This window comes from Diabrotica undecimpunctata, chromosome 4 (assembly GCF_040954645.1).
Source record: "Diabrotica undecimpunctata isolate CICGRU chromosome 4, icDiaUnde3, whole genome shotgun sequence".
In the NCBI taxonomy this organism is placed as follows: domain Eukaryota; kingdom Metazoa; phylum Arthropoda; class Insecta; order Coleoptera; family Chrysomelidae; genus Diabrotica; species Diabrotica undecimpunctata.
In genome coordinates, this window is record NC_092806.1 from 156,215,038 (window position 1) to 156,240,433 (window position 25,396).

The 25,396-nt window shown below is 32.5% G+C and overlaps 1 protein-coding gene across 1 annotated transcript in view; it reads right to left on the minus strand.

Moving 5' to 3' along the window:
• The window catches only part of cpx (synaptic transmission protein complexin), a 972,531-nt gene extending 956,252 nt beyond the window's left edge, over window positions 1-16,279 (minus strand). The window contains exon 1 of the mRNA XM_072530669.1: window positions 16,061-16,279. The gene's annotated coding sequence lies outside the window, so the exon portion shown is untranslated. The remainder of the gene's footprint in view (window positions 1-16,060) is intronic.
• Window positions 16,280-25,396: the final 9,117 nt, after the last annotated feature.

Consider the following 25,396-nt stretch of genomic DNA (forward strand, 5'->3'; position numbering starts at 1 on the left):
TAATAACCTTGTGACACAAATTAATATCTCTCTTATTCCAGGATAGGTATTATAGGAATAAAAAATGTGTACTCACCACATACCATGCCATGTTAACTTTTTCACTTGCCGATAAAAAATACACTAACACTTGTTGCTTGTTAATAAAATCCGGCTCGAAGGACCATGTTTAAAGTTTTTATTTCTGAGCCTTCAGAAGTATTGTGGACTGTATTCCTTGTATAAGGAATAATTCCTAAACATATAACAAAATATAAACTAAATTCAATTTATATTATATCAGCGTTACTTAAAACCACTAAAAAATGTTACAATTTTATTGAAGTATCTTTTAACAAAACATTCAATTCCACACAAATGTTTTAAAATACTTCCACCGCCTACTAAATAAATGAGATCGGTGTCAATAATAAGTTTAGCAAAATGTTTCGTAATTATTTCTAGTTATGATTTCAAAAAATAAATATTCCATAGTTTTGTTAATTTTAAAGAAAATTTAAATGTTACACCTGCTACACTTAAGAATGCTGGATACTATAAATCAATGATAGTTGGAAACCAAAACACCTGAAACGTGGCAAGCGGCACAAGTTATATCAATATTGAAAAAGGAGAACTCAACAATTGCAAAACTGTAGAGGAAACAGTCTATTGAATGCCATCTATAAAATATTTTCCACATTTTTCATTTTCTTCCCTACCTGATTCAGCGTACGGACCTACACAGAAATATTTATGCCTCGACTTCCCCGTTTTTGGTGACAATACAAAGCGCAAAATTAAAAAGAAAGAAGGAATAATGGAGACGGTAATTAAATCTTTCTAGTCTTTGGAAAGCTCTAATTAGTAACTTGAAAGGCTGAAAATTTCATCAAAATAAAAGTTTAAATGGAATTGCTCCTTACCGTCTCTTGTCAAAGGATTTAGAATATTTTATGAACAAAGCGGGTTTAATTTATATATTTTGGTTGTTTATTTGTTCGGAGGTGGTAAAGAGCCACCACATTTTAGAAGTTAATTATAATATTGGTTTCTCTTTCTTGCCTGGTGTTTATAACAATCAATTACGTATATGTAAAATACAACTCAATATATATATATATATATATATATATATATATATATATATATATATATATATATATATATATATATATATATATATATATATATATATATAATAAAGTTTTATTTTGAGGTTGCAGTCATTAATAGGGCAGGAAAGTAAAACTCTTTGTTCTTTAATCAAGCTTTCGCAAAATTTATTTGCTTCTTCAGGATATGCTAAAATATGGTATCAGTAAATACAACGAAATTAGAACTAAATAGCATTGTATAAAACTAGTAAAAAAACTTACAACATGAGGTTAATCCATTAAATTTTCAAATTTACAAAACATTAAAACTTAACTTATTTTAAAAATTATACAGTTATGTAAGTACAATATTCCAATTTAATTTTATTTTGTAAAAATTCATTATGACATTGATTATGTTGATGTTTGATTTATGTCAGAAAGACACTCGTTTCTGTTTATTATATTTTTTGTTGTTGATAACTAGCTCTTGATTGTTATTATGGTTACGTACAAAGTGGCGCCAAATATGAATATTTAAATTTTTTGAAATTCTAATATTTATAGTCAGAAAATCTAATATTTGAAAATTATAGTATTAATTTTCGTAAGACAGAATGTAATTATAGATATTGCTTAGTTTATCAATATCAGTTTTTTTATTAACGCATTGATATTTATTTATGCATACCATTTCTAAGAATTCTCTTTTATTTAATATATTAGTTTCATTGAAATTAAATGAATGATTTTTATTAATTGCATGATCTATTAATGCACACGTATTTTTATTATTTCTAAGGTCACTTTTATGTGATGTTAGTCTGCCTATTAGATTTCTAGATGTGTGTCCAATGTATGACTTGTCACAATTTTCGCATGGTATTATATAAACTACATTTGAGCTTTCCATAATGCTAATAGGTGATTTAGTTTTTGTATACAATGATGCTAATGTTTTAACATTTTTAGTTGCAATTTTAATATCAGAATAGTTAGCAAAGACTTTAGTTAGTTTGGGTGTTAATGTTGGTATGTAAGGTAGTGTTGTGAAAGTAAATTGAGATTGCACGATTTGTTGATTTGGTTCTCTTGTTTGATTCATGTCAATCATTCTATTATTAGGATTGTTAAATAAAAATTTGTTAATTATTTTAATTGGGTACGAATTCTCTAATAAAATGTCTTTAAGTTCTAATAACCCTTTGTTGATGTTATTGATGTGTGATAATTTGACTATTCTGTTTTTTAAAGTCAATATCAAATTTATTTTCATATGAGGTGGATGTTGTGAATGATAATTAATAAATCTGTTACTAAATATAGGTTTTCTGTACCATTCAGTGCTTAATACATTTTGTGCATTACGTTTGATTTTTATTTTTATTTTTGTTATTAGAACTTAAAGACATTTTATTAGAGAATTCGTACCCAATTAAAATAATTAACAAATTTTTATTTAACAATCCTAATAATAGAATGATTGACATGAATCAAACAAGAAAACCAAATCAACAAATCGTGCAATCTCAATTTACTTTCACAACACTACCTTACATACCAACATTAACACCCAAACTAACTAAAGTCTTTGCTAACTATTCTGATATTAAAATTACAACTAAAAATGTTAAAAGATTAGCATCATTGTATACAAAAACTAAATCACCTATTAGCATTATGGAAAGCTCAAATGTAGTTTATATAATACCATGCGAAAATTGTGACAAGTCATACATCGGACACACATCTAGAAATCTAATAGGCAGACTAACATCACATAAAAGTGACCTTAGAAATAATAAAAATACGTGTGCATTAATAGATCATGCAATTAATAAAAATCATTCATTTAATTTCAATGAAACTAATATATTAAGACGTGAAAACCAATTAAATAAAAGAGAATTCTTAGAAATGGTATGCATAAATAAATATCAATGCGTTAATAAAAAAACTGATATTGATAAACTAAGCAATATCTATAATTACATTCTGTCTTACGAAAATTAATACTATAATTTTCAAATATTAGATTTTCTGACTATAAATATTAGAATTTCAAAAAATTTAAATATTCATATTTGGCGCCACTTTGTACGTAACCATAATAACAATCAAGAGCTAGTTATCAACAACAAAAAATATAATAAACAGAAACGAGTGTCTTTCTGACATAAATCAAACATCAACATAATCAATGTCATAATGAATTTTTACAAAATTAAATTAAATTGGAATATTGTACTTACATAACTGTATAATTTTTAAAATAAGTTAAGTTTTAATGTTTTGTAAATTTAAAAATTTAATGGATTAACCTCATGTTGTAAGTTTTTATACTAGTTTTATACAATGCTATTTAGTTCTAATTTCGTTGTATTTACTGATACCATATTTTAGCATATCCTGAAGAAGCAAATAAATTTTGCGACAGCTTGATTCTAGAACAAGGAGTTTTACTTTCCTGCCCTATTAATGACTGCAACCTCAAAATAAAACTTTATTTTACATAACGTGTCAGTCAATAATACCTAACTACTTATATATATATATATATATATATATATATATATATATATATATATATATATATTTTCAGCGGCTATTTCACACAACTGCTCTAGCAGCCTTTGGCAAAATACTTGGCCAAAACCCTACAACCTCTCGTCGAAAATGCTCATCCTGCATCAAAAATTCTTTTTATGTTATCGAACTTTTTAAACAATACTCTGTTTCACCCTTAGTAATATTCTAGTAAGTATAGACGAAACCGTAAATATTCTGGAAACTAAATACAATATCCAGCAAAACTACTTATCTCTCATAAAATATTGCATGCCCAACACTTATTTCATCTTCCAAAATCAATTCTACAGACAAATAAATGCTGCCCCAATAGTGTTTTCACTTTCTCCAATAAGTTCCAGTATCTCCATGGAAAATTTCAAAACCTTAGCACTATCTGCATCAATGCTCAAACCCACATATTATGTACGATATGTTGACGAAACATTCGTCATTTAGCCCAATGGCAGGGATGCTTTAGTATCTTTTCAAACCCATCTAAACGGTGTACATGTGTATCATATTTCACGATGAAGATGTAAACTGATTCATCCCTACCGTTCCTCGGCATTCTCATAAAGAAAAATTAATTCCAATGCTTTCGTTACTCGGTGTTCAATTTTTTCACATGCAAAAAATCGTGTAATTTTTTCGCTGTATTATTAACTATCCTTCTACCACAATTTTACAATCATTACCTTAGTCCAACCCTTGATAACCCATCCTATTCCAGTTCAGAGCTTGGTACAGACGTACCTCTCTTGCCTGTTGTCTATCTATGAGAATGGACGCTCCCTCTCCCCTGTTGACTGTCGTTTAGTGACAGAGGTGTTCTCTCTACTGTTGACTGCCGCTAACTAATTATCTTTCTCCTGCTTTTAGTCACGCAAAAAATACCTTAAATACTGTTTTAAATCGTGTACAGACGCAAAATGTGCTCTATCTCGTGATCTCAGTGTTATTACCTCGAAACACGTGTTCATAAACCGGTACCCAGACAGATTCCGCGTATGAAAAACAACTACGAGTGTAAGCCTGTCAATACCGCGAGTGTGTGGAGCAAAAATATTGGTAAGACTTTGTATAAACTTAATTTGCTATTATCTGTATAACCTTTTACCACATATCCTAATTTATTATACCATCCCCATGTAATACAGTCCTCGTTAACTGAAATTATATTCATAATTTCACATATGTACATCCTTTTTGTACACTCGGTTTACCGAAAAATCACCTATACCAATCGCTAATTGCATGCCAACTCTCATCTACCTTCATAAAATTTATTTTCTTATTAATACCCTTGTTTCCAGATCAATAAGGCTTTGCGGTGATCCGTAGATCTGATGAGCATTCTTCTTTAAAACAAGCCCTCATCCAAAATTATTACCACGACATCCATATCAATAGGAGCATCTACATACATCAACCTCTGACAAAATCTACAAAATTCTCAAATCAGAAGGAATACAGATAATATTTACCCCTCAACAAAAACTTTTATCTCTTGTTTGATCCTTTAAAGACAACATTCCAAATGAACAACATGGAGTTCATGAAATTCCTTGTACAGACTGTCCAAGATCTTATATAGGCCAAGTCAATCGTAGAATCCAAAACAGGATTTATGAACATTTTATTTCTTTTCGAATTCCTATTCGATTTTAGCTCTAGGTCAGCATCATCTCGATAAAGGTCACAAATCCGTTTCTATAAACTAATTTTGAGATTAATATTTTCATATTCAGCAATATTTACTCTCAATATCCCAGACGACGTATCTCTGATTCAAAATATCCCCCAAAAAATCTTTATAAAACTCGACTTATAAGAAGACCTGGAAATTATCTGATGCATAATATTGTAGAACTATTTATTTATTTATAAAACTATTTAATTAAGTACTAGATAGATAAGTTAAATAAAATGAATTGTAATAAGTTGTAATAATTATCCAAACCGTTTATAGTTGCTTAGCGTCGTTTATCCCGATACAGTGTATGTCTCTTTTCTTCCTAATCGAGTACTATAAAGAACTTTCATGTGCCTTTTAGGAAATAACGTAGTACTATCCTTCCGTTGTTATTTGTTACTCTGTGCTTGATATGTGACTCAGTTAAAATAAGAATTGAAAACCAGCAATCTGATACCTTCAAAACCAGCAGAGGTGTACGACAAGGGTGCATACTATCTCCAGACCTGTTCAATTTATATGGAGAATACATAATGAGGAACGCACTCGATGGATGGAGAGGCGGCATCTCCATTGCAGGAAAAAAGATCTCAAACTTAAGATTCGCAGACGATACAACACTGATAGCAACACCTGAAGAGGAGATGTCGAGACTGATAAAGAGAGTAGAAACCGAAAGCAACAAGTGTGGGCTCAAGATTAATAATCAGAAAACAAAAATCATGATTGTGGACCACGTGAATATCCTCCAAACAACAGGCGCCCTAAATCAATTCGAGAAAGTAGACGAGTTCACTTATCTAGGATCTTCCTTAAGCAATGCAGCCTCCTCCCATACGGAAATTCGCAGAAGAATAGGGATGGCCAAGAACGCGATGAGTCGACTGTCAAAAATATGGAAGGACCGCTCTTTATCCAAAAAACTCAAAATGAGACTGGTACGGACACTTATTTTTTCAATCTTCAGTTACGGTGCCGAAACATGGACAATAAAATCAGAGGATAGGAAAAGGATTGACGCATTCGAAATGTGGTGCTGGAGACGAATGCTACGCGTCTCGTGGACGGAGCACAGATCCAATCAGTCGATTCTCGAAGAGCTAAACATTTAGACCAGACTCTCCTCTCAGTGTCTTGCAAATGTTTTAAAGTTTTTTGGCCACATTGCGAGAAGAGACAATGACAACTTAGAAAGACTAATTCTGTGCGGAAACGTAGAAGGACGTAGAGGCAGAGGACGCTCACCTATCCAATGGTCAGATCAAGTACAGAAAGCCACTGGAGAGACGTTTTCCGAGTCCATGAGAGCAGCCCAAAATCGCAAGAGATGGAGAGAATTGACAGCCCGCATTGTAGGAAATCACGATCCTCAGCAATGAGGAAACGAAGAGAGAGAGAGAGCTTGATATGTCTTCGTACAATATCTGTGTATATAGTCTCTTTTTGTTGCCTTTGCAATCTTCCATAATTAAAAATAAGTGTATTCAAAACAAGTTTTTATATTAAGAGCGTAGGCGCAAAATTTCGGGCCAATGCTTTTTAAATGCATTCATTTTTTTTGAATCCTGAGAAAACTAATAAATATTTTTTAAAAATTTAAACGCAGAATGAAAGATTACACTATTAACGAGGGCCGAAAGTCCCTTAGAATAAACAAAAAAGATTTTTTGAATGGGATATTTGAAATTAAAAATCACACTTAATTTTCACTTTTTTTTTCACCCCTGTAACTTACTAAAATAAACATTAAAGAAGTTTTTGGGAACTTTCGGCAATCGGTAATAATGTAGTTTTTCATTCGGCGTTTATATTGTTTTAAAATACTTATTAGTTTTCTCAAAATTCGAAAAAAATTAAAGCATTTAAAATGCATTGGCTCGAAATTTGGCGCCTAAACTATTAAGAAGAAAAGATATATTATATCTTCAAATATTTTGAAATCCCCTTTTTAAAATTTCATTGTATTCTTTGGTTTATCTCCTATACGTGTCTCTATCTGTCAAGTAATGCAATGCTTTTCTTTCACTCTTATTAAAAATATACTTCAAAAAATAAAAGTTCAATATAAATATTAATAATCCTACCTAAAACTATTTACTTATCAACTATTTTAAATATATAAACCTGTTTTGGTAATTATAGAATTTCTAGATAAACTGAACAATATAAATTGCGTATAAAAGGACCGATAATAGCACACAAAGTTCCGCTTTTATGTTGTTATCTTTTGCAAATTAGTATTTATCGAAAACTTGATAACGAAACATTTTGTTAAAAGTAAATAGTTGACATTAACATGAGATTATATTTATTAATATATTAGTTAGAGAAGGAATTTCTAAAATTTATAGACCGTCGAATTTGAATACGAAGTTCGACAACGATTTTATCCCTTATGCATTTATATATATATATATATATATATATATATATATATATATATATATATATATATATATATATATATATATATATATATAACGAGTTTATTACAGCGGCCGCCGTTTCTCGCAACCTAGCTTCCAACGCTTGCGATCGTTCCAGTCATCTACTTGTAGACCCCTATATTCCATTGCACCTTTTACTTCTTATCTCCACGATCTTCTTGGTCTTCCCTTTTTCCTGCAGTTGGTGGGGATCCACTGTAACATTCTCTTTGACCATCGTTGATCATTCATCTTTTCTACATGGCCATACCATTTCAGCCTTTTGCATTCTATAGTTTCCAGGACGTCAATGTCTATGCCCATACGCTCTCTGATTTCAGTATTCCTTACTCTATCTCTTCTAGTGAGTTGGCAACATCTTCTCCAATAATTCATTTCCATTGCTTTTATTTTGGATGCGTCATTTTTATTTATTACCCGAAGCTCTGAACCATATGTAGCAATGCTTTCTATGATACTTTTGTATATCCTAATTTTTGTGTTTCGGGTGATGTGGTTATTTCAAAGTATACTATTCAGTTGACGTATTGCTGAATTTCCTTGACCAATCTAGTAGCTATTGCTTTTGTATTCCGACCATTGTTTGTAATGTTTACACCGAGATGTTTATAGCTATCAGTATTTTGAATTTGTTTGCTTCCTAGTTTTAAGTGCTTTCCTTCACCTCCCACTACTATGTACTCTGTTTTTGATGGATTAATTGATAAGCCCCACTTAGTATATTCTTCATCTATTTTTCGTAACATGTAGTGGATATCATCTTGATCTTCTGCAAGTATTACTTGGTCATCAGCAATATGCAAGCTGTACGGTGTATGTTCTCCAATTTTAACACCCATAGGTTCACATTTTCTTTTCCAAATATCCAAAACCCCCTCCAAATAAATCTTAAAGAGTGTAGGTGCAATGCAGCAGCCTTGGCAAAGTTCTTAATTAGCATTAATGTAAATCGGTGGAATATTCTTGTCTTCTAGCACCTGCCATAGCTTGGCTAATGGAACACTGTCATACGCTTTTTGAAGATCAATAAATACCATGTGTGTGTCTCCATATTATGTTCCAAACGCTTTTCTATTGTTTGTTTTAGGCAGAACACATTGTCTATACAAGAACGACCAGTACGAAAACCACTCTGATCTTCAGCGTCTTCCCAGCAATCTTCAATTTGGCTTTTAGTTATCTTCCCGTAGACTCTACAGATTGAGTTAGTTACACTAAGCCCTCGGTAGTTCTTACAATCTTTTCTGTCGCCTTTATTTTTGTATAGATTGCTGATATATGCAGTTTTCCGTTCTGGGGGTAGCTCTTCTCCTCTCAAGAATAAATTAAAAGTATAAGCCAATAGCTGAAATAGTTTGTCAGGGCCATATTTAATCAGTTCAATGGGTACTCCCCCCGGTCTTGAAGCCTTTCCATTTTTCATAGCGTTGGCGTGTTTTTTAATTTCTTCTGGTGTTATTTCAGTTTCTTCGCGGTAGGAAATATCATATTTTTGGTAGCCAATATCTTGGAATTATGTTCGATCTTCTGTCAGCATTTGTTCATAATATTCGATTTTGCGTTTTTGTTTACCTACTAAAAACAGTTCTTACAGTTTAACATTTTAAACAATGCGAGCAACTGATTAGAACAGTGTAGAATTGAGTGTAAATCTGATTAATTAAATCCAAATTATTAAATCAATCAAACGTCCTCTAGTGTAACCAGATCTATTAGACGATCGTCAGAAAATAAGGGCAATGTGAGGTGCAGTCTGCACGTAAAGCCATTATTTAAAGATGAATCAATAAACCGTCACTGCCTGTTTGATTGATTTGGCCATAAATTCGAAATACGAGCAGATCTGCATAAGTTAAAGGTCGTTAAATATAGGAAACTCTAATTGCGAACTTGGTATTTTACTAGACACACAGTTTGTGAGAATTACTCACCTTAAATTTTACAGATCGTAAAGTAATCAGAGTGAGCGGGAAAGGTTTCTAATAATTTAGAGTAAGAGGTATATTAAAAATATAGTAGACCTATTTGCTATTAGTAGAGTGCATGATTGAGACAGCAAAATCGATTACAACATAATACGCCGCAGTGGTAATGGGAAACCTAACAGAACTGTCAAACTTTAAACTATATATATGTAATCGGCTGTTGTAGACCACATACACCAGCAATCATATAACGCAACGGGACTTGTTGTTCATATTATTGTACTGTACATGATGTTTTTTATAGTGCTTGCGTAAAAAGAGTTTATAGGTGATCGGTTTACATGGCAACTTATTTTGCAGCTTTTACTATTAGTTCTAATTTTGTTGTTATAATTCGTAAAGAAAAACTAAATACTTGAGTAGGAGAATACAGTTTTATCTAATGTGTAAGCTTTTCAAATGAAACTATCGAGAAAAATAAAGAAAAGAGGAAAATAATAATAATTAATAACCTTCTTCTTCTTCTGCTGCCGTCTCCACTAATGAAGTTTGGCTATAACCATTGCAAATTCGTCTTTATCTTCTGCTTTTCTTAAGAGCGTCTATATGTTTAACCCGGTCCAGTCGCGAATGTTTTTCAGCCAGGATATTTGTCGTCTACCAGGACGTCCAGGACACCTTTTTCCTTCGATTCTACCCTTCATAATCAGCTGAAACAACTCGTACTTATCATTTCTAAGTATGTGCCCCAAATATGCTGTCTTTCGCCTTTTAATGGTGGTCAAAAGTTATCTGTCTCTTCCCATTCTGTGCAACACCATTTTGTTCGTAATATGATCGGTCCATGGTATCTTCAAAATTCTTCTAAAAAGCCACATCTCAAAAGCTTCTAGTTTTCTCATTAAGTCAACATTAACAATCTAGGCTTCGACACCATAAAGAAGAATAGAGTATAACATTTTACCATCCGATATCGGATTAGCGGATTGAGTCTTTGGTTACTCAGAAATTTCCTCATCTTCAAAAAGGCTGCTCTTGATTGCTCTATTCTTGAGCAAATTTCTGATTTCAGATTCAGATCTTCCGTAATTCAGACTCCTAGGTATTTCATTTTGTCCACTTGCTCGATATCTTCATTTTTTATCTGGATCCTTGTAATGACTTTGCCCCTCTTACTGATAACCATGGGTTTTGTTTTCTTTATGTTTATTGTTAAACCAAACTGTTTCCCAGTATCACAAATTGTGTTTAGTAGCGTCTGCTTGATAACCTAACTAATTAATTATTGATTAAATTTCCAAGTAGTCGTAATTTTTGCTGTACTCGCGAGTACTGGCCTAATTAATTGGAAACATTAAAACTGTTATATTGTCTTTAATATTCGGTGCTATCAAGCCATATTTAAGACCGAAATCATATAAAATCAGCCATAAAATTAGTTTTAGGTATAAAGAACCGGGATGTCCCATAAACCTCTTTTTGACGAGTTTAAAAATCCATTAAGGAAGATTATTTAATAATCAATTTGTTTTAAAGTTATTCTTGGTCACATGCCACCTTTCTAGTTCTTCTTCTTATAGTGCCGTGCACCTATAGTGCGTTGGCTAATTTATCTTAAGGTCAGACGGCATGTAAAAGCTCGCCAGTGTTATTAATGCCTGTCCAGTTCTTTATATTTCGTAACCATGACATTTGTTTGCGACCTACTTCTCTCTTGCCCTCAATGTCTCCTCGGATAATTAGTTGAGGGATTGCGTATTTTTTTGCTCTAAGGATATGGCCTTAATATCCAATTTTTCGTACCTTAATTCAGTTGAGTAATTTTCTTTCAGTTTTTGCCCTTCTTAAGAATTCCTCGTTTCTCACCCTAGCTGTCCATAGTGTGTGGAACATTCTTCGAAGGCCTCCAAGTTGTTAATGGAGGATATTTTTAACCTCCATGTCTTAATCCCGTATAACAATATGGACCATACATAGCATTTCACCATCCTTTAACGGAGATTGCAGGAAAGATTGCGGTAAAAATTTAACAAAAGCTTGTCTTGCTTGTTCGGTACGGCATTTTATTTCTTGTTGAGGATCCCATTGGTCATTTACTATCATTCCCAAGTATTTGAATGTTTTCACTTGCTCGATTGGAGCATTATTTACTTGGAGCTGTAGTCTTAAAAGTTCATTTATTCTTATTGCCTATTTACCTTTCTGGCAAGCCTTGTATTTTAATATAACATTTGATTCAGGGTCTAAAGTAAAACCTTTAGTGGTTTTCATTTAAATAAAATGTATATCTTGTACACTTCTTGCATTCCGATATGTCCAATTATTTCAGACCTTTTTTATTTTATTTCAAAACCCTGTTTTTTGAGACATTCTTTTTAAAAGGTTACTAGTGCAGATTAGAGATAGCAAGAAAAAAGAAAAACAGAGAGTTACTTTCCGGAATATATTGTTCACGTTACCTAAAAAATCAACAAGTATAAGGTAGGACACATCTAGTTTTTATATTTCAAGCGGAAATTCATTTACTAGTCAAAGCAGCCCACAAAGAAGTTAGTTATAGTAATCATATGTTTTGTTATTATTTTAGATCAATACTCTGGTGTACTAGTCTAGAGGCCAGGAAAGAGGGGAGTTTAGTTTGCACTTTTACACCCCCTGCTGAAATTAACATTGAACTATTTACTAAAGCTTAACATGTTCTTTTTGAATTGTCCTATAAGTTCCATTAACCAAACTGCCAACGTGTATGGCTCAATTTTGTTTAAATCTTGTATAAACAAATTAATTCACCACTTTTTAACGAAAATTTAATATATAAAGTGCTATAAATTTTTTAATAATGATAAAGTAATCTTGTAAAGTGCATCTCTGAATCTACACGGATTTTACATATGTATTGGTTTTTATTCAAGCATTCATGGCTGCGAGCTGACCGTGCACCTCAGAGCTCATTATTAAAAGTTCCATATCTTTGTCAAAACTTACCCTAAAAACATTTACCAAAGCTTAAAATGTTTGTTTTGAGTTGTTCTATAACTTTCATTAGCCAGATTTTCAGAGTTTGTAGGTTAATTTTGTTTAAATCTCTTATAATTAAACAAATTAGTTCGCAACCATTTAGGGACATTTTTAATGTTTAACTCTTATAACTTTTTTATTAATGAAAGTTAAGTAATTTTGCACATTTTTTAAACTGAAACAATTACCTTTAAAATGAGGGTGTTTTGAAAGTCAATTGCACTTATGAAAGCTGAGTTATACTTAGAAAAACCCATCGAATGCCTATTTTGCAATTTGTTTTTCACGAAATTTGTTTAAGACGAATAACTTCGTTTCTAACAATCGAACTGCAGTAAACCTAACGACATTTTGTTAATTTTTTCAGAAGATTATTTTACTAGACTATTTTTAACTGACAAAACTTCTTCCTATCCGTGAATGCTCAGCGAAAAAATTACGACAGATCCCTCACAAAGGTGTCTGATAATTCTATTGTTGTCAGTTGACAAACATCATTTGGCGTAATCAATTTTGGACAGATATAATGAATCCAGACGAAAAATCAAGATTTGGATGACAATCAGGTGAAGTAATCAAAAAATTGGTTTCCAAAAATGTCTCATTGAACACGCAGAGGTCCAGAAGCTCTATTTGGACCAAATTTTCGGAGTTCCTACGGTTGAGAAATTTTACGCTTGAAAGATGTACTACCATACCGGAACTAGCAAAAATTCTCGAGAATTATGCCTTCAACATAAAAAAAGGCAATGGCGAAGTCTATAAAGAGTCGTCTGTAAAGTCAATGTCAAATACAGCAAAAATGGTACAAGAAAAATATCGACCCTTTCACAGATATATCTTTCAAATGTGCAAGATTGGCTAGACATACCAAGCAAAGATAGTTTCAAAGTGTTCAAGAAAAAAGAAAACTCAGTTCAAAAGCATTATCCACCGAAGAACTACTAAAAATCATACAAAGCTACGACGAAGAAACCCCCGATGGAGCACAAAAAAAGTTTTTTCACCTTTGCTCATTTGAACTTACTTGGAGAGGCAATGAGGTCGTAAACTGCAAGATTCCCTTTTTTTCAGAAGAAATTTGATGTCATGGGAGAATTAACGGGCCGAATTGAATACAACGGCATTTTCTCCAAAACAAATCAAAGCGGTACGAAAAGTTTGGTAAGCAGCAAACGGCTGGTAAGAAATTTATCAAACGAAAATTTATGCCCAGTTAGATTATTTTTGAAATTAATGGAAAAAAAGGGACCAAAGATTTTATCAGACAGACTCTTTCTTACCGTTCACCCCAACTGGAAGCATGGATGTTGGTTCAAAAACTGTCCACTTGGAATCAACACCGTATCTAAGTGGACAAAAATGTCAGCTGAAAAAATTGGAATAGACACAAAAAAACATAAAATAACAAATCATTCTCAATGATCTTTAGCTATGTCAGCCTTATTCAAGCAAGGTGCTTCTGAGCAGGAGTTAATTAAATTAACGGGTCACTCAAACGCAAGCTCTCTAAAACTATATCTGCAGTTAGATTCCAGTCACCATTAGAAGTTGATCTAAAATCTCATTCAAATCTCAATTCTCTAAAATAGAACAACAAAAAATGAAGCTGGAACTTCGAGTTCCCAAATGCTACAAGTCAATAATACACAAAATCATGCTTTGGTAGAAAAGAAGGGCAAACTACTATAGCTTATAATAATTGTAAATTTAATATTGTTAACAAATAAACAAAGATTATGTTTCGTTGATAGGGTGTGTTAATTATCTCGTGAAATAGTCTTGTCGAATATCATTCCAGAGAAAATTATTTAGCGGCAAAATTTTCTTCTGGTTTTATTCAAGTTTGTTCCCTTTTGGCAATTTTCGCTTATTAAATGTTGACAAAATCAGTCGACTGACGTCTCGTGATTTAACTGTCAAAATTTAATTCGCGAAAATTGCCAGTCAACAAACTTTCATACCAGAAATTTTCTCTTATGATATTATATACGAAAAAGTTTTAATTTTGAAAAAATTAAATATGTATAATAGTTAGTAGAAAGTGACATATTGGTAACGCATAGCATTGGAATTGGAACGAGAAACCTGGAGAAAATATTAAGACAATGGAGAAACTAACTAAACTGTCTTCTTGTTCTTTTTTATACATTAGGTCTATGATATGTGAAATATTTAGTCCTATATGTGAAATATGTAGTCGTATTTAGGATTTCGAAGTCCAGCTGTATATCTTTTATTGATCTTCCTGAAAACCTTCTTCCGTTTGGTTTACCATCTTTCTCATTAAGTGTACATGTTTAGTGGATATTATGTGGTCTATTATTGATTTTCGCCCACTTGTGTTTATGCTGGTAAATATATTGTTAATTTTTTATTCATTATACGCACATAGTTGTATCAGCATTTTACCGTAATTTTTTGACGTGACAACGTCTTAAATTAGGTTGTGGCTCGGAGTCATTTAAGAAAAAGTGTAACGCCCGCTCACGTCTGTTACAGTGAGTCGCCGAACGAGAGAGAGGCCCGCCGGACCGGCGAATGCCTTGCGTCTCTCTCCCACTCAAACATGATCGGTCCGCTGCGCTCGGCACTAGAGAATTAGGCGCGTTGAATCGCTAAAGTTGAAAATCGTTGAAAGTATCGTCAGCTGTGTCTGTAGTGAAAATGTGGAGTGCTTAGATTCGTCATTTACAACAACTACAACAATAAAGGTAAATAATTGTACACTAATATTTCATTATCGTAAACTATGATTGATTGATTAATTGTTAGATTGACACAAAAGTTGAGAAACTGAGTTTATAGGTTATGTCATACTATTGACAAATGTTGATAGTGTTAAGTAAATTATTAGTTTAAATCACTCTGCAATCAATCATTGTAATTCAGTCGATTGAGAAGAAACAGCGCGTTTCAACTGCAAACAACTATTGTGCAATTTAATAATATTCATATCAATAAATATTCTACCGAGAAAAAGACGTTGTCACGTAAAATCTTCGCCCGTAAAACCGACTTTACAGGCAACCGAATTTTTATCATATTTTCGTTAAATATTTCTTGACCTCCACCTAAAAAGTCGTTTCTTACCCTTGTGTTCAAATCTGACATCCCATAATGATTATTCTATTATTGGTTGGTATGTTATCTAGCTCGTATTGTAATTCATATTGCACAAAATACTTCATATTCTTCAAATAACTTCCCCTTCCCAAGCTATACTCCTTATGAAAAATATTGCAAAACACGGAAAAAACGACCTTCATGTACCAAATTAGACATTTATAAAATAAAATAATAACAAGCATCAGTTTATGATAGTGTTACCTGTATCAAGGAAATATTTCTTTCAACGCCTCTGCGTAAAATCCAGGTGATGACAATTAACTAAATTCAGATTTCAATTTATTAATAACTCTATATAATAATTATTTATAGCATTTATTATTAAATACGCAAAACAAACATCACCAAAATAGCACAAAAATGATATTTAATTATACTAATTGTTTATAGAATTGTAAAATATCACTGAATTTTTAGGTTATTGTGTAGTTTATTTACAAGCAATCAACTAATAACCCTGAGGGAATTCGTGTTCCACAGCTGACTGGCAGTGTTGCCAATATTTAAGAATTAATTTCCTGGCATATTTAAAGCTACGACATTAATCAAGTTATCAAGAGATATTAGTACGTGTAGAATATAAAAAACAAATGGTAAAAGTAAATTCATAACAATTGGCAACAGAAAATGCCTACTACAGTTTAGAAAATATTTTTTATGGTTTGTTTTAAACTATGAGAAAATGCTAAGACAAATATTTGTCTTTGCGGACATCAATGAGATTTTTCTACATATAAATACGCGTTAGACTCTCCCTATTAATTTTTAGGTAAAGCCTAGAGTTTACCAGAGTCCATAGATAAATTACAATCTCTTCAAGACATCTGTTATAAACTGGTTGTATTACAGCTAATTGCTTATTGTAATTCTTAAATTTATTAATTTGTACCGGCTTATACAGATACAATGGATATGTGGGTATAATACCATATGTTTTTGCAATCACTTGGTAATCCCCAGAAAATGTTTCTTACCTCTATCAGCCACTTTAATGCCTTGCAGTTGCAAGACTCTCTGTTACTGAGTTTACAGCTTCAGTCTCCATGAAACCCTTTGTAAGGCGCATGTTCAGTAAGTAAGCCCTTTATGATTTTCTTCTTTTCTGCAGTACTATAGTTATATTATAGAATATCAGTCCAATATATATTTTGCCATGTGCTTATGCACATATTGATCCGCCTAAGTTCAAAAGCCCTTATAATAATTTCTCTTGCACAAATCTTCTTCTTCTTCAAGTGCCATCTCCGCGGCGGAGGTCGGCAATCATCATAGCTATTCGGACTTTTGAGACGAATGCTCTGAAAAGTTCATTTGATGTACATCCGTACCACTCTCTCAGGTTGCGCAGCCATCTTCTTTTTTCCAAAGGCTGCTCTGCAAAGTTCATTTGATGTACATCCGTATCACTCTCTCAGGTTGCGCAGCTTCTTGTTTTGCACAAGATCGCTTAATTCATCGGTTAGGTACTCTTTCACAATCCCAGTGGAGGACAAACCTAGTTCAGAGATGCGACCCTGCCATAAGCAAGCCTTGATTATCTTCCAACTCACGTACTGGAGAGAAATCATGTCCTAACTCCATTCCTAACCAAAACCTACAACATTCTACCACTGGAGTGATAGGAGTGATAGGTCCATTAATACACAGAAAACATACAGAGTATTGACGTCATTTCAGCAATAGATATGTATATAAATCTAAGACTGAACAGGAGATAAAACCTGAAAATAATCTGGGTGTAAGCTCCCACCAGTGATTACGAAGATGAACTTGTTAAAACCTTCCATGAGGAAATCAAAAGAGCAAAAGAGCAAAAACCGTTCCCTTACAATCTGTTAATGAAACTCAGAAAACAAAAGAAAGAAAAAGGATGAACAAGAAATGATAATCAGAGATTTTACTATTTAAGTAAGAAACGAAAGAGGTGGAATTCTGAATCTGTTGCAACACAAACTATGCAATAAATACTATTTTTAACAAGAAACAGAATAGGAAATGGACGTTCGTTAGTATAGACGGAAGAACTAAAAGTGAATATGATTATATAATAACACAAAAAACAAATAGTTCAAGTATCAATATTTACCAACCCACGAAAAAGAATATAGAGTATTATGTAAAACTAAATTGGAAAAGGCTAATAAAATTAAACAAAACATAAGCAAAGAGGAAGTAAAGGCTGTAAGAACTTTAAAAAATGACGACTCCATAATTATCCTTCCAGCTGATAAGCGGAATGCAACTGTGATAATGGCTAAAATTCAATATGAAAAAATATATACACATTATTTTTTAAATAAATAATCGGATATTGAATTTAATTCAAATAATATTTTAGTAAGTTTTGATATAAATAGTTTATTTACAAAGGTGGTGTCATTAGATAAGACTTTAAATATAATCAAAACAAAATTAGAGAATGATGATATATTGGCAACTAGAACAAGATTAAATGGATCAGCTATAATGGAGTTATTAATATTATGTACTGATAATACCTGTTTTCAACAAAATAATGAATTCTATAAACAAAATTTTGATCCAGCAATGGTCTCTAGTATATCTCCTTTATTAACTAATATATTTAATAAGATTTTGAAACAAATATTATTTCTAAATCAAATTTAAAACCGACAGTATGGTGGAGATGTAGATGATGTATTCTTAATATGGCCTCATGGATCAGAGTTGTTGGACACATTCCTGAATGATATAAACAATAAGAAAGAGACAATAACATTTACCATGGAAAAGGAATATAATAACACACTACCTTTCCTGGATGTTTTACTTTTAAAGGATATTGGTTATGAGACTGAGGTGTATAGAAAACCAACACACACTAACAGATATCTAAATTACAAATGAAACCACAACATCAATATTAAAAGGAATCATTAAATCCGAAATATACGATAGAGTCAAAACTACGTGTTTCAACGAAAATTTGTTCTTGGAGGAGAAACATTTGTTTTTTTAAAAAATGATTATTCCTTGTCGTTTATAAACAAGGAACTTTTAAGAATGGACCGAATGGAACAGAACAACTTAGAACAGGGTCCTACAACATTCAGAAGGAATAGTACAAGGAAAATAACAATCAATCATACAAAAACGGATTATCGGAAAACCTTAAAACGATAAGAAATAAATTCTACATTTCAACAACATTCAAAACAACAAACACATTAAGATTTATTTTATCTAAAACTAAACCTTACAAGGAACAAGAAATAGCAAAGAATTTTATTTATAAAATACCTTGTGAATGCGATCATTTATATTTAGGTAAAACATCAAGTCAATTAAATGTTAGAATAAGTGAACATCAATCTTACATTAAAAGTAATAATAGAGGATTTGATAGATCTCAAATATGTAAACAGGGATGAAAAAATATTACACATGGTCAGTCTTAGTATACTGAGTCCCGTAAAAGACTGTAAAGAATCTCAACTGCTTGTTTCATTTGCTCTGTTTTAATCCAAACATCTGAATATAGAGAAAAGTGTGGTAATGTTATCGCTAACCTCGACTATAATATAATACAATAAGAATAAGTTTTATTAAATATTTGACCAGCATATTTTTCTGATAGCTTAGTACATAAATAAAAAAATAAATGCTTAAACATAGCTTATATAATTATAATCTTTATATTAAATAATTTTTGTAAAACATGGCAACATACTTCTTATGAGGACAAGGTTACTCTAGAAATCATTAGGTACGCCGACCATAATAGTGTATAGGTTATGTTTAGTGACGTCACAGCGGTACATTCACGTGGAATAATGTGTAAGTAATCACAACACGACCACTGGCGTAGCTAGGAGTTGATTCGATAAAATTATAATGCAATAAATTCGTTTAATCGATAAAGTGGAATTAGATTAAATTAAGAAGCTCTAGTGCGGAGAAAAAACTCGGTCACGAACAGTGTCGTAGATTACAGGAATTTAATTATGTGAGAATCTTCTTAATATCCTTAAACTCATGATATACGGGTACAAAAAAAGTAAACAATGGACGAGATACAGTAATTTGTTAAAAAATCTATTTCCATCGCAAGTAACATTGGTAATTCAAGAAAATTGAACAAGTGATCTTTTTTCTGCTACAAATTCTCTTATATGGAGGGGGATGTTATGGTTTTCTTGTACACTTCTTTGGCGCTGTGGTGTGGCTTCTCATCCTGCTGTTTGTAAAACTGTTGTTAAATAGCCTACTACTTTCTCTACATCTTGGTTTTCTTTTATTCTTATATCTAGTCTAATCTTTGTATTTACAGAATTTTTCAAAACATCACAGTTTGTTTCTTTCGTCGTGAGTTTGGGTGGTGGTGTTCTCCATATTATGTGCGTATTTAAACTTATTATTGCTGTGCTGTGATCTGATGTTAAACCGAAGTTTAATCCATTAAGAACTATGGAACAATAAACTCGATATTATACTGGAAGATAAAACAAAAGATTTAAACACTCTATGTTTAAACTTTAGAGCTTTTCTACAGCTTTAGAGTCCTTAAAAAATGTAGAGATGCCTCTGTAATTCTGACATAATTACTTGCCTCCTTTTTTATGGATAGGACAGATTTATTCCATTGATTGGGGATTTTTCTTCTCTCCATATTTTTTGTAGCAGCTGGTACATCTTTTTTGACAAATTTTTTCCTTATTGCTTGAATAATTTACTCTATTCTGGCTCTTTATTGCTTTTTTTGAACTTGGATTGAAATTCGAACCTCCTTTTGAGTTGAAGATCGAGTTAGCTCATTTTCTTCTTCATTTTCCATCAGTACTTGTTGTTCTTCCTGCTGCTGTCTTTATTTTTGTAGTGGTTATATCCTTTTTTAATAGTTCTCTAAAATACATCATACAGGTTCTGTTAATTCCCTCCGTATTACTAATTATTTAAACTTTCTTATTTCTAAATAGGCTATTCTTTGTCTTGTATCCCAGTCTTAAACATTTGATAAATTGGTAGGTACTGCGTTTTCGTACTTTCTTCTGTTCTGTCTACATTAATTATCCACTTTTCGTGTTTTGTTCTCAAATTATGTTTTCCTCTCTCTATTTCGTGTAGTATATTATTCTTATGTACTTCATTTCTTTCCTGAATCGATTCCATGTATTCTTCATCGAACCATTTTTCTTCTTTTCGTTTGTTTTTGTTCTTAGGACTTCTTTTACTGTGTTCTGTATGATGCTGCTTATACATAGTATTCTTTTATTCTCTATTTGGGATTCTTCTCTGTTCCCTTCTTCTCGTAATCTTCCATCCATTTTTCTTACAAATCTTTGTTGTAGCTCGGAGACTTTTAGGTTATCTAAATTTAGTTTTTCTTGTTTTGCATATTTTTCCTTTACCTGTGGACTGATATTACATCTAAACCATGTCTGTACTAGCAGATGGTCTAAGTCACAGCTAGCTCCACGCCTGTTTTTTACATCTAATATACTTGTCGCTATTCTTTTTATAACCAGTACATAGTCTATTTGGTTGATTGTGTTTATATCAGGCAAAATCCAAGTTCGCTTATGAATGTCCGATGAGGAAAACACCTTAAACTGACAACCTTATTCTTTACAGCTGGGAAAGAATTATTAACTAAAAAAAACGATCAAATATTTACCATAATTTCATTAATGGAATAAAATTTGACAAAAAGAAAAAAGTTCTTTATGATAATATATTCATTTTCTAATATATAACAAATCCAAATATGGTACCTTCCGCCGTCTCTTAGAATATTAATAGAGATAACAAATCACTGGATATTTTTAGGACGACGTGCATGTTAGTCCGCGATAAATTTTCCCACTCGTCGACTTTTCCTGGTTAGTAGGTATCGATTTTCGGAAAAAGGGAGATTAAAAAGGATTAGACCATCAACGATGGCAGTTTGCAGGTCCGTAGCGGTTTTCTGTACGTTTGTCGCTCAAAGCGAACCCCAACAAAGTTTTACTATGGAATAAATTAGTAATAAGGGATGGACTGAATATGCATTAGTTTTTTATCGATAAGATTTAGTTTTGTTCTTTGGAGAAGGATGTGACTGGCGTTGAAAATGCGGTTTAGCATATCAGCAGGATACTGGGGCTTGAAACTGAAAGTCGTATTTATTTTGAAATAGTGTATTTAATCTTATTTAGGGTGAGAAACGAGGAAGTCCTAAGAAGAGCAAATACTGAGAGAGAATTGCTCAGCTTGATCAAGGCACGAAAGATTGGATACCTGGGCCACATCCTGAGAGGGGAAAAATACGCAATCCCTCAACTAATTATCCAAGGAAAGATTGAGGGCAAGAGAGGAGTAGGTCGCAAACAAATGTCGTGGCTGCGAAATATAAAGAACTGGACAGGCGTAACTAACACTGGCGAACTTTTGCATGCCGCAAAAGACAGACGTCTGACCTTAAGATAATTCGCCAACGCACTATAGGTGCACGGCACCATAAGAAGAAGAAGAATCTTATTTATTTCTTCCGATAAATACCTTTTTTGTATTACAATGTTGATAAATGAGGACGGTAAAAGCAAAAATACAGGCAAGCTAGAAACTTGTCAAAGATAAAGTCTTTGGCTTAGATGCCTTTGGTTTTTTTTGTAGGACTGCCTCTATTTAATTTCTTCGTTTCGGTTGGTGGTTTCGCTTTGGCGTCTGGGAAGTCCTAACTGCGGATGAAGGTGACGAAGTTTTAGTTGCTGTTTTTTTTTCAGTTTCTTTGCTGTGGTTGATTTTTCTGTCTTTAATGCGGCTTTTTCGGTATTCGTTACTTTGCTTACAGATTTTGTCTTTTTGACAGTGATCGAAAGTTTGACAACAGCGGCAGTTTTTTAGCTGTTTCTCCAGCTTTCTTTTTTTCTTCTGCAGAATGCTTTGTAGATCCAAAGGACGACGATGAAGTAGACGCTAACTTGGAAGATAGTTCCGACGATAGATCCACAAATCCCATGGCCACTTGTTATAGAAAACGACGTCATCGGAGCAGTAAACGAATTTGTATACCTTGGAGCGCTCGTTCGAACACTGAAGGTAATATAGATATAGGCAGAAGTTGCATGACCAATAGATGCGATTTTGGGCTCAATCTCCTTCTTAAATTCTAAATTATATCGAGAAATACAAAGGTAAAACTCTACAAATCAATAATACGCCCAGTCCTAACATATGGTTTAGAATTCTGGACTCCAACAAAAAATAATGAAAATATGTTGGGATGTTTAGAAAGAAAAGTACTAAGGCAAATATATAGAAGGATGAATGACAATGGAGTGTGCAGAAGCCGATACAACTTTATAGAATATACCAGGAACCAGATATCGTAAAACATATTAAGATAGGACGTTTGAGGTGGATAGGGCATGTAATGCGGATGGAACAAAATGACCCAACTAGAAAAACGCTTCTGGGAGACACATTGGTCAGAGAAGAAGAAGAAGAACCAGACAAGGTTCCTTAATAAAATCAATGAAGACATGAGAAATATGGTAATACGTGGCGATGAAAGACGACTGAAGAGAAATTCTTAAAGAAGCTAGAACCCTCGTAGTGTTGTAAACCCAGAATGATGATGATGATGAGATATTTCTAGATAGCTCGAAGGGAAGAATCACATCCTTCCTTAAAATCTCGTTGGAGATATAAAAATTGTAAGTTAATATGTCTGTCTTACGAATTTTTACACTGGTTTTTGCTTAAATTTTGCTCAAAATTAAGACGATCAAGTACGAAGATATTACGGTCCTGCAGAGAGAGTTTGTCGCCGGCTACAGAGTAAAAAGGTTTTTAGGGATTTTTTAGGAGCAATTACTTCGATAAATACGTGCCAGTTATTGAGTTATTGAAATCGATCCATTCGGTGTGTGATGGGATGCTTTGACTTTATTATACATCCCGTTTAAAATGCAAAGAATGTAGTTATAAAATGGCTTTGCCAAAAATCGTATACCACACCTAGTAAATTTGATAGTTCTTTTTATAATATGTAGTACTGCATAAATTATCAAGTATTTTACTAGATTGAAACTGTGTTTAATGTGACAAAGAGCAAAATTTGTAAAGCATATCTTCCGTACATACTCCAGTCGTCAGAAACGAAGATACCACTGAATCTCTAAAAATCATACGAACAAAATGAATTTTCTGAGAATTTCAATTTTAGGATCCCAAAAAAAATACAAAATAGTATACTACCACCCGGCTTTACGCTAAAACCCCCTCGTAGGAGAGGAAAACGGAAAAAATCGATTTACCTATAATCTATACGTGGTAGAAAAAAATGTTTTAAATAAAAAAATAAAGCTAAAATATCTTTAAATAAAAATGTTTTTAAGCACTTTTTGTGAAAAATGAACCGTTCTCTTAGAAACAATTCGATATATTTTGATCAGAGTGGCCTATCGATAAAAATCTAAATGCGTTTTAAAAGTGAAGAATGCAGCTTTTGCATGCATAGCTATATGCATAACTATAATTATTTTTTATTACTAGTTAATTTGAATTACAAAATTTACATATCATTGCGATTAGTAATAGATACCTAAACAGACACATTAAAAAAAGATAAAACATATGTTGACCAAATATAATTGATCACAACGAAATTTCGCTTTGTGGGATACAAATGTATCTCGCACAGGTCGGGAAAGGTTAATCTTGTACCATATCACAGTGAGATACGTATTCTTGATTTTAAAATAGCACAAATTTTAGGGTAGATTACAATGTTAAAATGTATGTGCTTATTGCCAAAAATGTCGATACGCACATACATTTATTCTTCTTCTTTCTTGGCTCTACAACTCTAAGTGAGTCTGGGCCGCGCTTTCTATTTCCTCCATTGCACATACATTTATTTAATACCTAAATAAACACGTCGTTCTCTTAGGGTAAGATATTATCAATATTATCATCAGGACATTCGTCATTTCTCAAAGAAATTATAAATGCTCATTTATAATCTATCAAAACTGCAGTCGCCTGTCAGTTGGCTGTCAAAACCACATTCATGATCTATTTTTTTAGTACTTGAAGCAGGTTTCAAATTAACATAATCTAAAATTGTTACTTCTGCCACTCCAGGCGCAACACTTTTTTCACACTTCCTTTTTTTGTCAGCTACTGATCCCGTTTGATGAAATGATATTTTAACTAGTTTTAATACATTTGAGTGATGAAATTTGAGCTCTTGAGGCCGGAGTGCCACAGGGAGCGGTCCTGTCACCTCTACTGTATACAATATACACCGACGATGTTCCAAGAACACCAGGAACACTTCTCAGTCTTTATGCAGATGACACAGCAATTGCGGCTAAATACAGAAACATTGATGAAGCTGTAAACAACTTACAGACAGCATTGGATAACATAGAAAAATGAAGTATCCAATATAAAAAAGCCATCAACTCAAAACTCAAGCGGTCATGTTTAAAAAGAGAAGAAAAACCCCAGAACAGCTTACAGTACAAAACAATCCCGTCAAACATAGCCAGAGCAGCAATAATAGGACTCATAGGTCGAAAAACAAATTAA